This window comes from Octodon degus, unplaced genomic scaffold (assembly GCF_000260255.1).
Source record: "Octodon degus isolate 3935 unplaced genomic scaffold, OctDeg1.0 scaffold00025, whole genome shotgun sequence".
Classification (NCBI taxonomy): Eukaryota; Metazoa; Chordata; class Mammalia; order Rodentia; family Octodontidae; genus Octodon; species Octodon degus.
Window position 1 is genome coordinate 20304384 of NW_004524601.1, and position 14553 is coordinate 20318936.

At 39.0% G+C, this 14553-nt stretch overlaps 1 non-coding gene across 1 annotated transcript; it reads left to right on the forward strand.

The window, feature by feature from the left end:
• Positions 1 to 13162: 13162 nt before the first annotated feature.
• On the forward strand, positions 13163 to 13290 carry LOC111816051. Its single transcript, XR_002820587.1, has one exon. It is a non-coding gene; the product is annotated as a small nucleolar RNA SNORA11 (small nucleolar RNA).
• Positions 13291 to 14553: the final 1263 nt, after the last annotated feature.

Consider the following 14553-nt stretch of genomic DNA (forward strand, 5'->3'; position numbering starts at 1 on the left):
GCCAGAGGGAAGGGACGCTGTGGCCCAGAAGTGGTCCTGTTTCCCTCCAATGCTCCTATCAACCTGGATTTGGGTCCAGTAAATTTCTCCTTCCTTAAACTTCTCCAAATCTGGCTCTGTCATGTCGAATTAGTCCACTTACCTTCCTCTGATACAATGATCAGACGGTCTCTCACGCTGCAGCCTCCTAGTCAAAACGCTTCACCTGTATTCACATTTTAACCAAAAAGTGCTATACAGGCAAAACAATGAGGCTTAGTTGATTTTTATTTAAATTTTCTATTCATAGATTTTATATATGGAATCAGCAAGTTTACATCGATTTTATACTTGTCTAAGAGATATGAGCACATGGAATTTTATCTAGTTTATATTTGAGCATGTTTAATAATATGTTAAGGGGGCCAGGGAGATGGCTCAATAGAATAAACGCTTGCCTGGCAAGTGCAAAGGCCTGAGTTCAATCCCCAGTTCTGCCAAATAAATAAATAAATAAACAAATAAAATGTTAAAATGAAATTAGGGCAATGTAAATAATCTTATAAGAATTTGTAGAGGGATGTTAAAAGAAATACAAATAATAAATAAGCTTTAAAACTGAGCCATACCAAATAATCAAATCCCCTTTTCTGATTATAAAAATATTTTTTTTTCTTTTATGGTCAGCTCAGTCTAGGTGGGGCTAGCACACCATGTGGTGCTGGGAATTGAACCATGGTCCCTGCACTTTGCCTAAGCTTGCCTAAGCAGGCACTGTAAACCACCAAGCTATCTCACAAGCCCTGTAAAAATAGATTTTTTAAAACATGTTTTGTACAGGGTCTTAACATGAAGTTCAGACTGGTATTGATCCTCCTGTTTTCAATCTTCCTAGCACTGGGATTACAGGTGTGTGCCACCACGCCCAGTCTCGGTGGTGGAGCAGAGTGTGTGGGGGCAGAGCTGGCATGGCATGAGGTACCTGGGATTGAACCCTGGTCCCTGTACTTGTCTAAACAGGTGCTTAGTCTGCTGAGCTATCTCACCATCCCTTGACTGTAAAAATAAATTCAGCACCCAAAGGTGAAGAATCAAATCACAATACACGATTAATCTTCAGACTTTGCATATTATAGATTTCAATGAAGAAAACAGATACCATAAGGATTTCCCACTGCACACTTCTTGGTTATTTACTTTCATGCTGTTGAAATTCACTAAACCAAGTCACACAAAACAGCTTATGTTCACTTGACAGATGTGCAACCTATGAATTTTGCCTTTTGGATACAACTGAGACACGTATCTCACCACCTTTCTCTGAGCATTGTGACTTGGCTAAACATAGCCTTCAATCGCATACATCTGCATGGGTGTGTGTGTGTGGGGGGGCTGTTACCTATGAAATCAATAGTCAAGTCATGTTCTTTCTACTACATGTTAAACAACAATACTTGTTAGATAAAGTGTGCCCCCTTGTACCAATGTTTTCCTAAAGTAGAAAAGAAAGCAAAGACTTCTTTTTGTTCATCATTCTCCAGGTTTCAGCTTGGACTTGCAGACAGGAGCCCGTCACCTAGGTCGCAGTCAGTGTGATCCAGCTAAGCCTTCAGTCCATAAGGAACAAGGTCTCTACTCCTGGAGAAACAAGGAGTCCTACTTGTGTGGGGTTTTGATAATTTATGAAGTTCAAAAGAGATTTGCAGGCATCTCAGTTCTCAGTAAGCGGAGTTGCAGTAGATGTCCAGGAAGATCTGAGGATTTATACTCAATTTCCAACTGGCAAATAAATATGTCATGCGGAGTTGGCTGGATGACATGAAAAGATATATAGATTCAAGCTATAAAGCTGAACATTTTAGTTACTCGACTGTTGAAAAGTAGCAAAAAGGGAGGACCCTAGAGCCTACAAGTATATTTAATTTGGCTGAAACAGATTTAAAATTTGAGATTTAAAATTGTTTACACAGAACACTCAAAACTCCCCACTTCCTATTTGTCTAACACAGATCCACTACACTCATTTATGCTACCTACCCAGTACCTGGAGGCATTTGCTTTGTAATCCCTGGATAGCCTTTAAAATTTCTCTCTGTCACAGTTTATGGGTCTTGCAGTGTTTGAAATAGTTTCTATGCCTAACAATCCTCTTTACTATTTCAGATTGGTATAACATTGCACGCACATTAAGTCCTCGGGGGATTTTATGGGAAAGGTCAGCGGTAAGAGCCGATTATTGCCCATTATTATTAAGACGCTATTGTTCCACACAATCCCTTCATACAGTTGGGGAACACTCCTCAAGGGATGAGTTTATTTCTGTGTACTTTTGCTATAAAAGCAGTATTCACTTGCAGACTGTGCCTCCTTTGAATTTCTCCCCACTCAAAGAAAATCTCTTTCCGGTTAATGCATTTAAATTATTACTTTAAAAATCTATCCCCTGTGATGTGTGGTGGATTCATATCTACCTATTACCTCTGAATTCACCATACTATCTCCCAAACAGACACCTCTAGGCTTATAGTTTTCCTAATTTTATTCTCATTCCTAGGCACTAATTCTTAGTTTAGAAGACAAAATTTTATACACACGTGTTTTCTTAATTATAGGATGATGTCCATTATTTTTAGCACAGGTTTGCCTATATGTTTGCATCCCTTGTATGGAGTTAGTACATTCACATATCACATTTTAATTTTTTAATTTAAAATTTTCAGTTTTTTCACCCCCTTCCCTCTCTTCCCTGTGCCCCATCTATCATTTCCTTTCCACTGGAGAATGATCAAGCTCCTACTTTCTATTATCTTTGTTTTATTTTTCTCTTTATAATTTGAGGTTTGCATACACATACCATATTTAAGCTCATTTATCCGAATGATTTCATAGAGTAATATAACAACAGCTTTTTTTTTTTTTTTTTTGAACTGGGGATTGAATTCAGGCCCCTGTGCTTGTCAGGGAAGTGCTTATTCCACCGAGCCATCTCCCCGGCCCACAACGGCTGTTTTTAAACCACCCCCAAATTACTATACTCTAACATACACTCCCCTCTCCTTTCCTTGGAATCAAATATGAGTTAATGTATGTTGCATTGTTTTACTTTCAGTAGAATCATTTTTGCTTTTGGTCCTGTAATGATACAATTATGAAAAGCTACTGACTTTGAAATTCTGAAAAAAGAATCAACCAAAGGGAACCTGAAAAAGGAAGAAACACACAATCTAAGCATGAAGTTGTATTGACCTCCCAACAGGCTCAAGGCCTCCTTCACATGGCAAGCTGCAACCTTGAAGACTAATAAGAGAGGCCCCAGGCCTCAGGAATAGGAATATATTTAAATGTGAAAGTGATAGACATGATACAAATAAGACTTAGAAAAATGTGGCGTCTATTAGATTGCCCATGCTCTGAGGATAGGAAGCCAGAGACATGAATGAGGAGGAACTAGCCTCCAAATTGGCCGAGTTTTGCATCTTGGTTACAATACAGAAAGCTATGACCAGTAGTACATTGCCTAGTATACATTAGCAATGAGAAAAGGGTAGAAACTATAAACCCATAACTTTGGCTTCCCATCAAAGAGTTGCTAAGCCAGAAAGACCATCAGTTGATTCCCAAGCTTTTTCAAAAGGAGAGACATGCAGACTGGCTTACTTGTGACAGACCATTTGAGGAAGGGGCCTTTACCATATAAGTAGATAGGAAGAAACCGCTAGCATTTTGACAAATTGCTAGATGGCATGGGCTGATGTGTCTGATGGAAAAGCTGAGAGCCAGAGACCTACTTGACTTCTCATTATTCTCTCTAGCGGTTGCCCTCCTCCACAGAACACTCAGGAGAAACAATGTGGTATAATAGGAGCTCCAGGACAAAACCTGAAAGCAAGGGCTGGCCAAATAGCTCAGCATATTAAAGCACCAGCAAGCAGGTGCAGGGGCCAGGAGTTCGATTCCTAGGCCTGCTGTGCCAGCCCCACCCCCAGGACATGCTGAGATGGCAATTGAGACTGGGCGTGGTACCATGCACCTGTAATCCCAGCTCTTGGGAGGTTGTAAACAGGTAGGTCACTATGACTCCAATCTAGTACTGAGACCCTGAACATCCTGTAGATCCTTCCCTAAAATACAAAAACAACTCCCCCCCCCAAAAAAAACCCCTCAGAGCAGAACAATCCTTCAGGAGAGTAGCAGATTCTGGGCACAGAATGTCATGAAGCTTTATGTCTCTGCATGGTTTCATTTGAAACAAAGTTTGAAAACACTAAGGAAGGGATAGAAAACTCCATTATCTTTAAGGACCAGAAGAAATCAACTGTAGCTGAGATTACTGTGCAAAAACAATGTTTCTTTACCTGGAGCAAAGATAGGAAACTATCATGTTTCAGGAGCCCTTCCCAGTGCCAGGCAGAGGCAGTTTGCTGACAGCTAGAAAAGGGCAAGGAAGTGTTGGCCAAGATTAACAGATGCAAGAGTTTGATGGCTGCAGGAGGGAGAGACAATGATATCAAGAAACCAAACCCAGAGCCATGAAGCTGGATCCCAACAACAGAACACTGCTGCAGTCCTCAGTGTGAAGCTGTTACTGAGTGACAAAGACTAGTCGTCTTCCTGGTTAAGGGGCCACCACATGCACACAAATGGAAAGGAACATCAAAATACTGAGAACAGAGGACAGGCACTCAGAGCATCCACTGTCCCTGTGGTGACAGCCTTCTCCTTAAGGACAGGAGTGGTAGCAGGACACTAGAGGAATCTGAAGCCTGTCATACACTGATAAAACCAAACAAGCCCAGTGCGTCTCCTACCCAGACTGACTCAGTCACCTGCACCAGTGACCAGACAGGGAGGAATTGTTTCTGAGTGTAAGTAATAGTTCCTCAGTTCCATCTGTTTTATGTTTGATGCTTTATATGCCCAATTAAAAATTTTAAGAAATGCTAAAAAGAAGGGGGCAGTAGTTAAGAGATAATGAAAGCCATAAATCAAATGAGGGTCAGAGATGATCTAGGTGTTAAAACTCTTGCATTCAGCTTGTAAAATAACTGATGGATGCGTTTTAAGCAAAAGTAGGAAAGGATACATCAGGTGAGGAATTTTACTGGTGATATGAGCACTACTGCTAGCAAGAATCAAGTGGAAATATCCACCACAGAAAGTGCAACGACAGAGCAGTATTTTGGCAGCTGTTCTTAGTTTAAGAAAAGGCATTGAACCTAAAGATAGATGGATACAAACTATCCTCCCTGAAGTAAGAGGGGTGGTGATCAAAAATAAAGAACAGAGCAGCATATTGTTGGAAAACATCAAATGTGATAAAATTTATATCACTGGAGTCACAAAAGAAATTGGGAAAGAGAATAAATATACAATATACCAAAGGGAGAAATTATTCCAAAAAATTATGAAATGCTGTACTCAACCAAATACTTGAAGAACTTAGTGAATTCCAAGAGTAAGCAGCTAATTAAAAATAAAGTAAAAATAAAACAAAATACATTGACATAGCATGCATGAAGTCAGACTATAGTGAACCAGTGGTAGAAAATACTGAAGGCAGCTGTAGTGGATTTCTAATAGGTAGTCAACTTACTTCACCCAGCTGAATTAAACTGTCATGGTGCTGGGTGTGCGAGGCCCGCCTGAAGGTTGTTGCCAGCAGCATAAAGGCAGAGCAGGAGAAGCTGTCAGGTGTGCTGCTAGGGATGCTGTTTGGAGAAGCTATTGTAAGCTGCCAGTTCCCGTGAGCTGTTCTGCTGGAGGACCTTGCCAAGCTGGCTTTCCTGATGAAGTTTGGAGAAGCTTGGGTCCCCATCTTGAGCATCAATTCCTGGCTCCGGAGGGGAAGATGGTGCACTGCTCAGCCTCATGAAGTTTGTCTCATTGGCTTTCTTGATGAAAAATTGGCTTTCCCCATTGCTGGAGGAGCTCAGGACCTCACTGTTTCTGGGGATGACTGTGGTACTTTTGGAGGAACTCTGGTGCTTACCTTCAGCCTGCTTCCTAGCTCCAGTTCAGATACGTCAGCCTGCTAGCACAAAGCCTTCATCTGGCTGGTATAGACTTCCTAGCTTCCACCACTGACCTTTGGGCCTTTCTAGAACAGATTCATGAAGCGGGCCTGCATGAGACTGTGCTGTGGGCTCTAGGCCTCCAGTGGGCCTTGTGGGGGGCATTGTTATGAGCTCTAGGCCCTCACCTGGATTCCTTAGTATTTAGTGTGTGGATAGATTTCCTAAATCACTTGGGTGATTCATATAAAACACTATTATAAAACATGTCCTGTACTACATTTTTAAGCTTGCAAAAATTCCAAACCATGACAGCAACCAAGGAAGAAGCCATATCATAAATAAAAGAATAAAGACAATAACTTGAGCAGGTCACTTAGCAGAAGCTATGTAAGGAAAAATATAACAGAGTGGTATTTTTAAATTGCTAAAAATATATGCATCAATCCAGAAAACATCTCCCAAGAAAATTATGTTTCAAGATGTTAAACCAAAATTGAGAAGCCTTCTAAGTCCTGTACTATAAGAGGAAATGCACAGTGAAAGTCCTGGACGTAAGGGTCTGCAGAGGGTTTGGGGCACAAACGTATTGCGTTACTGCAGCAGAGCCCAGATTCCGGAGGCTTTGGGAACTTTGTTCCATATCTAGATATGATTTGAATTGAGATGGGGGCTTATTAATGTTCTAAGTAGACATAACATACAATTAATAGTTTTTAAAGATTAAATCCAGAAACCAGAATAATTCTTGAACCAGACACAGGAGTTTTCTCAAATTTTAAGTGATACTGGGCTTCTTTATGAAGGCTACTTAATGGTGAAACTGATTTCAGTGTAACAGTTACACTCTTCTCTTTATCACTGATACTATTGTTTAAATGTTTATTGTATTCTAGGAATTTATAAAAGATTTCTCCATGTCTTGCACCTGATCATCTTCAGAGTTGATAAGGTTCTGAGCCTTACACAAGGTTTCATTAAGGATCATACGGTCACACTTCAAAGTAGTTTTTTACTGCTGCTATAAAATAAGTGACTACACATTTACCAGATTAGAGCAATACTCTTCATTGTCTTACAGCTCAGAAGGTCAAATGTTTGAAGTGTGAACAAGGGCTGCACTCCTGTTGGAGACTGTGGGGCAGACTCCATCTCCTCGCCTTTTCTAGCATCTGGAGACTCCTGCATCCCTGGTTTGTGGCTACCTTCTGTGGCTTCAATATACATCATTGTAATTTATTTGTTCATGTCCACTCTTACATTTTTGCTAGACCCTACTTTCACTGCCTTCTCCTTTGTAATCACGGTAGTCACACCTGGATAATTTAAGATCATCTGTCCAGCTCAAGATGCTAAATTTAATCACATGTAAAGTGCCTATTATATAAGGTAATATATTTACAGGTTTTAATATATTTACAGCCTTAGAATGAAAATATCATGGCTCAGATGTGGCTTATCTCTCAAGGATTTGGGTGTTGAAACTTACACCCCCCAGTGTGGTTATGTTAAAAGGTGGTGGAAACCTTAAGAAGTGGAACTGAGGCTGAAGTAATTAGCTAAATGGGGGTACTGTATTTGTACTGATTAAGTAGTTCTTATGGGACCCCAGTAACTTCTTATGAGAGCATAGCTATCATAGTACAGAGTTGGCCCCTTCCCACTCTCTGGCTCTTTCTCTCACCATGTAATCTGCTGTGCTCACAGGTGCTTCTGCCATGAGGCCCTCTGCCATAATCAGTCACTACCATGGTCCCTCCCAGAGCCAGCACAGTACCATCTGGAATTTCAGCACAAACATCTCTTCTTTATAAGTTATCCAGTCTTCCGTATTTCATTATAGTAACAGACCACAGACCAATATATCTTTAGGGGTGGCTATTATTCAACCTACATGAAATAAAGACTTGAGTCCTCCATCTTTAAGGGACAAGATGAAAGAAAAGTCAGCAGAAAGTGAAGGAATCTCTGGGAATAGGACATTTCCAGAGGAAATGTAAAATCTTCCAAGAAAGATTTTGAGCTTGAAGGAATGACAGGCAAGTGATGAGAAGTACAGCCTGGCCAGGAACATATGTATGCAGTCAAGATCATAATTACTTAAGGAAAGAAGAAAGACTCAGCATTGACCATGCTGGCTACCCAGTGTCAGGCCCAATGCCTATGGCCTAGCTAGCCATCATCTGATTCAGTGGTCATAGCCAGTATAAAAAATACAGTGCTACTTGAACTCACAGGCTTAATTTTTCCATGATTGTGATTGCAAGCTGAAACAGACAAGAACTGATTCAAACTCAATGGTTAGATTCGATGTCGGAAATTTGATTCCAGTTTCCACAAGAGACCTGAGCTTTGTTGATATATTGATAAAGTGAGCAATGTTTGCATCTAGTTCAGATTGCAAAGCTTATCTTACATTATTTTTCCTTTCAAAGTATTACAGAAAGACTTGTAAGAAAATATTGGGCAACCCAGAACACTAAGTAAATGAGCAGAATGAATAAATATCAGGAAGGCTATAATGAAGAATGTGGATGGTTATTGTAAAACATCTTACAGAAGATCAGACAATGTTTACACAAGAAAGACTGTACACATTGGTAGTATAATTATAAAGCAATAGTTACACACACAGTAAGGATTTGAGATGTCACTTATTGTTTAGAGAAAAAATAAAGGTGCTAAGTGATATTATTTTCTGGTATAAGGGTAAGAATTTGGACCCAGGAGTCCAAATATCACAATTATAACCCTAAGTGCATCATTACTAGTTCTACATCTGTGGCCAAGATCCTTAACTTTCCTGTGCCCAGTTTGTTAACTGTAACTGAGAACAAAATAGTACCAGACCTCCTACATCTGTCATATATGTTCAGCAAACTAATCAAGTATTCAAAAATAATTTCTGCCAATAGTAAGTACTTAGTTCTATCTTTGTACTTAGGGGGTTGAATTAAAGTGACAAGAAAAATATGGACATGTGGGTTGGAAAAGGTCCATTACTAAAATGATTCAAACCAAAGTTAAATATACATAGAGAGTGCTTAACACAGAAGATGTAGGTTTGGAGTAGAGAGTTAGGAGCCAGGCCACTGCTCAGGTTTCCATGCGGTCTCCGTCTTTCCCCAAGAGTTCAAATGCTAGAAACATGGTTTCCAGTGTGGTGGTATGGAGGAGAAACCTTGAAGAAGCAGGACCTACTGCACGGTAACAAGGTTAGTGGAGTACTGCTGTTGGAGGGATTAATGTAATTTTCATTGGGGCTCAAGCATCAAGAGTGAATTCTGAGGACTGGTGAGATGGCTCAGTGGTCTAAAGCACCTACTTGGAACAAGCTTGGCAAAGCACAGGGACTGCGGTTCAATCCCGCAGCACCACATGCCAGCCAGCCCCGCACCCTGGTGGGCTGAGCTGCCCCCCCAAATAATAATAAAAAATTATTTAAAAAAAGAGTGAGTTTTGATAAAAGTGCAAGATGACTCAAAAGCTATAGCTTCCCGTCTTACTTTGCAACCTAGTCTGTACCTGCTCCTGGCATTGTGACACTATCTACCATGAGACAGAATATATGGGCTTGCCCATCTGGAACTTTGGCCTGAAAAACTGAGCTAAATAAATTTTTCTTTTGTACGCCAGCCAGCCTCAGATATTTGGTTGTAACAGCAGAAAACATATTAAGAGAGCCACTCTGTCCCAACATACTTCCTATGCAACTCTAGTCAAATGAGATACTGAAAACTGTTTGTCTCAGTTACTCTTCTCTCATTGCTGGGACAAAATAACCTGGCAGCCAAAATTAAGGGAGGAAAGGTTTATTGAGCTCACAGTTTGTAGAAGTTTTAGTCCATATTCAGCTGGCTCCAAAGCAGTGGCACATGGCAGAGGGTAGCAATTCATGGGAACATGATTGTGATTGCACGTAGCAAGGAGCAAAGGGAGGAGCAGTGGCAATAGTAGCAGAAAGCACGTCCTCCTCTCTTATGCTGCATTTATACTATTCACTCCAGGCTGGATGTTGCACCTACATCCTTAATCCTAGCAGCACTGACACCCATAATCCCAGCAGCAGTTGCACCCATAATCTCAGCACTGGATCATGAATTAATTGCAAAGTCTAGAAGCCCATCCCAGTCACTTCATGAGGTTCTTTTTTTTTGGGGGGGGGGAGACACCTAAATACAAACCATAATACTGTTCATGAGTGGAAGCGAGAATAAAGGAATTTCTTAAGTGTGATAAGTACTAAAAAGTATACTGTTAACCTAGGAACTCAGAATATATAATCATATTAATAAAAGGGCTGAGAGAAATCCTGAAGAAACACAAGATCACAAAATTTGTTTTAAAATCCTGCTATTCAACTGAGAGAGACAGACAGACAGACAGAGAAACAAAGAGAGAGATAGATACAAAGCATGGAGAGAAAGACAGAGGGATGCTTGGTAGTATTTACTACGACCTTTGGAGTACAGATTGTGAAATGTGAAATTAATACACTACATAATCTCTAAAGTACTTTCTGCCTCTAAGCTATTATCATGTAATATGACTTCAAATGTGTTAAAATAACATGTTCTATGGTGAAGTGAATTCTCAGCATATAATTTCATTTCACTATAGATTTAGGGAACATTGCAATTCTTTACGTGCTTATGTTTCTTTGCTTTTAGATTCTAGGAAGAATATTCCTACATAGCAAATTTCTTTGATGAGGCTTTTTTCTGAATCTGTGTAGATTATTTTGTATTTTACAACCAGTGTCATTAATACTATCTTTTAAGGTAGACCATAAAGCAACAATGGCACATACATGGTCAGACTACATCAAATTCTGACAAGATAATTCTGTACACTACTCATTAGTCTAAGGATTATGTAAGATACTTAAAAATGATTGATGATCTGAAATTTTTTTTCTTTCTGTATTTTAGGGAAGGGTCTACAGGGTGTTCAGGGTCTCACTACTAGATTGGACTCATAGTGATTCTCCTATTTACAGCCTCCTAAGTGCTGGGATTACAGGCACAGGCCACCATGCCCAGTCTCAATCTCCACCTCAGTGAGCCCTAGGGGTGGGGCCAACACTGCAGGCCCAGGGATCAAACCCCCAGCCCCTGCACCTGCTTGCACTTTAATCCACTGAGCTTTTTGGCCCATCTTTGAAATCATTAACTGTTTATTTCTACAAAAGGAAAATACCACAATTATAAGAGATAATATCCTGGTCATGTTAGTCTTGTTGACACATTGAATGTATTTTAATTTGTAGTGTAAGTGTAGGCACACAGTGGGCATGCTCCAGTTCTCTTCAGTCTGCAAAGAATGTGTTATCATCTCTATTTTATATTTCAGAAAGCTCAGTTTCAAAGAGCTCTATTGTCTGTTCTCTCGCTACAATCTAGCCATTTGATCTTTCACCCCACTCTAAACATATCAAGTTTATACCTTTGCTCGATGTGTCCTGTTTGGAAGACTCACTCTGAATTTTTTCCTTTAATTCCTGTTTTCTTTTCACTCAGGCTTAGTTTCCAGTAGCCCCCTTAGAGGACCTTTCTCTGATTGGTTTCACCTCAAAGTTCTTACACTTTTGCTTACTGACTAGCTCTACTTTGTATTTAACACTACTTCAGATTATTTATTTATTTATTTATGTATTTTTAGTTTTACAAATTATATGGTCCCTAGTGTCCTAGTGTCATGTTTCATTTACTAAACTAAATCTTTATCTGAAATAATTCATTACTGTACTCTCTGTTCTGAGAACAATGCTTGGTCCATTGATTCTCAACAACTATTATAATCTTTTAATCAATAAATAAGGCATAACTACCATTTTGATTAAAGTAAACAAAAAATGATTCTTTTCATTGACCACTTTTCACTTCAGAATGCCTCAAAAGTGAATGCCTCATCTTGCGTTAGATTTACTAACACAAGAAAACTATTATTTTTTCCACATGCTGCATATATTTAATTAGATGTGCGTTTCTCACTGAATGCTTAGGAACAGCTTGCTCAGGGACTATTAGTAGTCTTGGCTGAGTCCACAAAATCAATGGCAAAAATGGCTTCAAGAAACATTGCAAATGAAGTGTACAAGCGAATCAAAGAGCTTGAAAATTTAATGGCTGGCTTCCACCATGTATTTAATAAGTTGATTGATTTGACCCAAAGTTATGACTGAAATGGGTCTTGCATCTTTCCCAGCCCTATATGTAAAATAGGTCTACAATTCTTTTTTTTTTTTTTTTTTCACAGATCAGGGGACGGTACCTTCATTTTTATCTTCAATGATGATAGTTTAGAATTGTGTTCTCAAAAAATGATGAAAACAGCCACAGGGACAGAATAATCAGGCTTCTCAATTTCTTTTATGGATGTAGAAACAAGATACTGGAAAACTTCTGTCCCATACTGAGGGCCACGTGGGACAAAAATAAGGAAATCTAGCTTCCTTCTTTTGTCTTTCAAACCTCTCCCTCCATCACACTACTTCTTCCTACATTTCTCTACATTTCTACAGTTCTTTATCTCATATCCGAATTCTTCATATTCTCTCCTCATCCTTCTTTCATTGTTTTGGAAGAAAATGCCTTTATAACTATCTGAAAGCTAACTAGCTCACTATCTAGATGTACATTCACTTATTAAATTCACTTTATAATCTACACTCAACAGTGTACAATTATGGTTTTTGATTTCTAAATCACTGATGATAGTAAGTTATACCATGACCAATCTACAAAACTGTTACTATTTTGGGGCTTAAAATTTAACTAATTTGAATTGCATGTATTTCTGAGGCTATTATTCAAAGACAACATGGGTCCTGGTCATTTAAGTCCTTCCTTGGACAACATATAAGTGACCTTGCCACAACTTTGGAAAACACAAGCTTCAGTGCTAGTAAAAGAGTTCGACTAACAGGTGCACTTGGACTAGAGATCTCTGCGCACTACCTCCTGCTGCACTCTTCCAGTGAGCTTTGTAATCACAAGAGTGTCATTTTGCAGGGCTGTTATCACATTTCCAGTGTCATAAGGAATGAGTGTGTGCTCATCTATTTGTAATCTATGATTATTTTTACTAATCTATTTATTTTAATAGATTAATAATGGAATGGATAGAATAAGGCCACAACTAAAAAATTTTCATAAAGAATCTATGAAGGGTGGGTGTGCTCAGAGCAGGTGGCCTGAAGAATGGCTTCTCTGTTTACAACACACCCAACAGGAATTAGGGTCACTGTGACAAGGGGCACAACACTTGTGACTTTCCTGTGAGCAAAGGTCCCCCACATGTACTCATATACTTCCACATGGCTTCTGGATAGTGCCAATGGGACAAGGCTCTGCAGCGTTTAGTGAGGGAGGTGGGCATTGTCCCCTGATCCATGGTGATCCACAGCAGTCCTAGAAGTAAAGACTGAATTTCTATTTTCAATAAATTAAAAATAATAATAAATAAAAATAATTCTTCTTTCCAAAAAAAGAATCTTTATGAAAAGATTTGCTTTTTAGTAATTTTAACTAAAATTAGTCATTAACATTAGTCATTTCAATTAGTCACTAAATAAAACCAGTCATTTTTATAAAACTAAAAAAGCTTTAAGGAATGAAATGGGTTTGTTATCTTTTCCTCATATAACATCATTTGGTTAAGAAGAGATTTACTGTGGGTGTGATGATGCCTGAAGATGTCATAATCAAGATTGATTTAGACTGACATAGCCAGATTGAAGATGTGTAAGAGCTGTCATGAGAGTGACACCAATATATCACAATCCCTGAAGCACTAAATGTAACTGCTATGTGAACACGTGTGCAACTATTCTATTGACATTGGCCCACTATGGAAACATGAACTTAGAATCACAATATGTTGTGTACTTGTAAAAAGCAACATGATAATCGTACTCCACAGTAACACGATCAGCTAACCATCAGGAAAGTCCAACTGGCACATGTAAGTTAGCCCTTTCTTTTTTACCATAAGCATTGACCAGTGCACTAAATAAAGACATCTCAGGCCCTAGGACCAGATCATCTTGGCTTCAGCTTCCCTCCTCACCCTTCAGGTACGTGTCCATCACCTAGGAGAACTCAGGACAGCTCAGCCTCAGCTCACAAATGGCACACAAATGATGGACTGCTGAAACTTGTTGTGATGATAAAGCTTTTCAATATTGATGACATCTAATAATTTATTAGCATGAGCTAGCTCACAGTTTTAATAAATAAAAATTATACAAATTAATTAACTCAAACTATATTGCATTTAGCATGGTGAATGGATAGATTATTTAGAATCTTTCCTTAGAGATTAGGCATCTCAAAATATGTGTAATGTGTCATTTTTGTGTACAAGTCAGCATTGATTGGAGTTTATTTGCACAGATATGCCCTACAAATAGATATTTAAGATTTAAATATACTTACTGTCAGCTACTTATTTGAATAAAAGAGTTTTTTGTGTAGAAAAACATTGTAATAATAAATAACTACAAGAATACTCTCAGAAAATTTATTCCCAACATCCCAAACTAGTAGCAATCTAAATAACT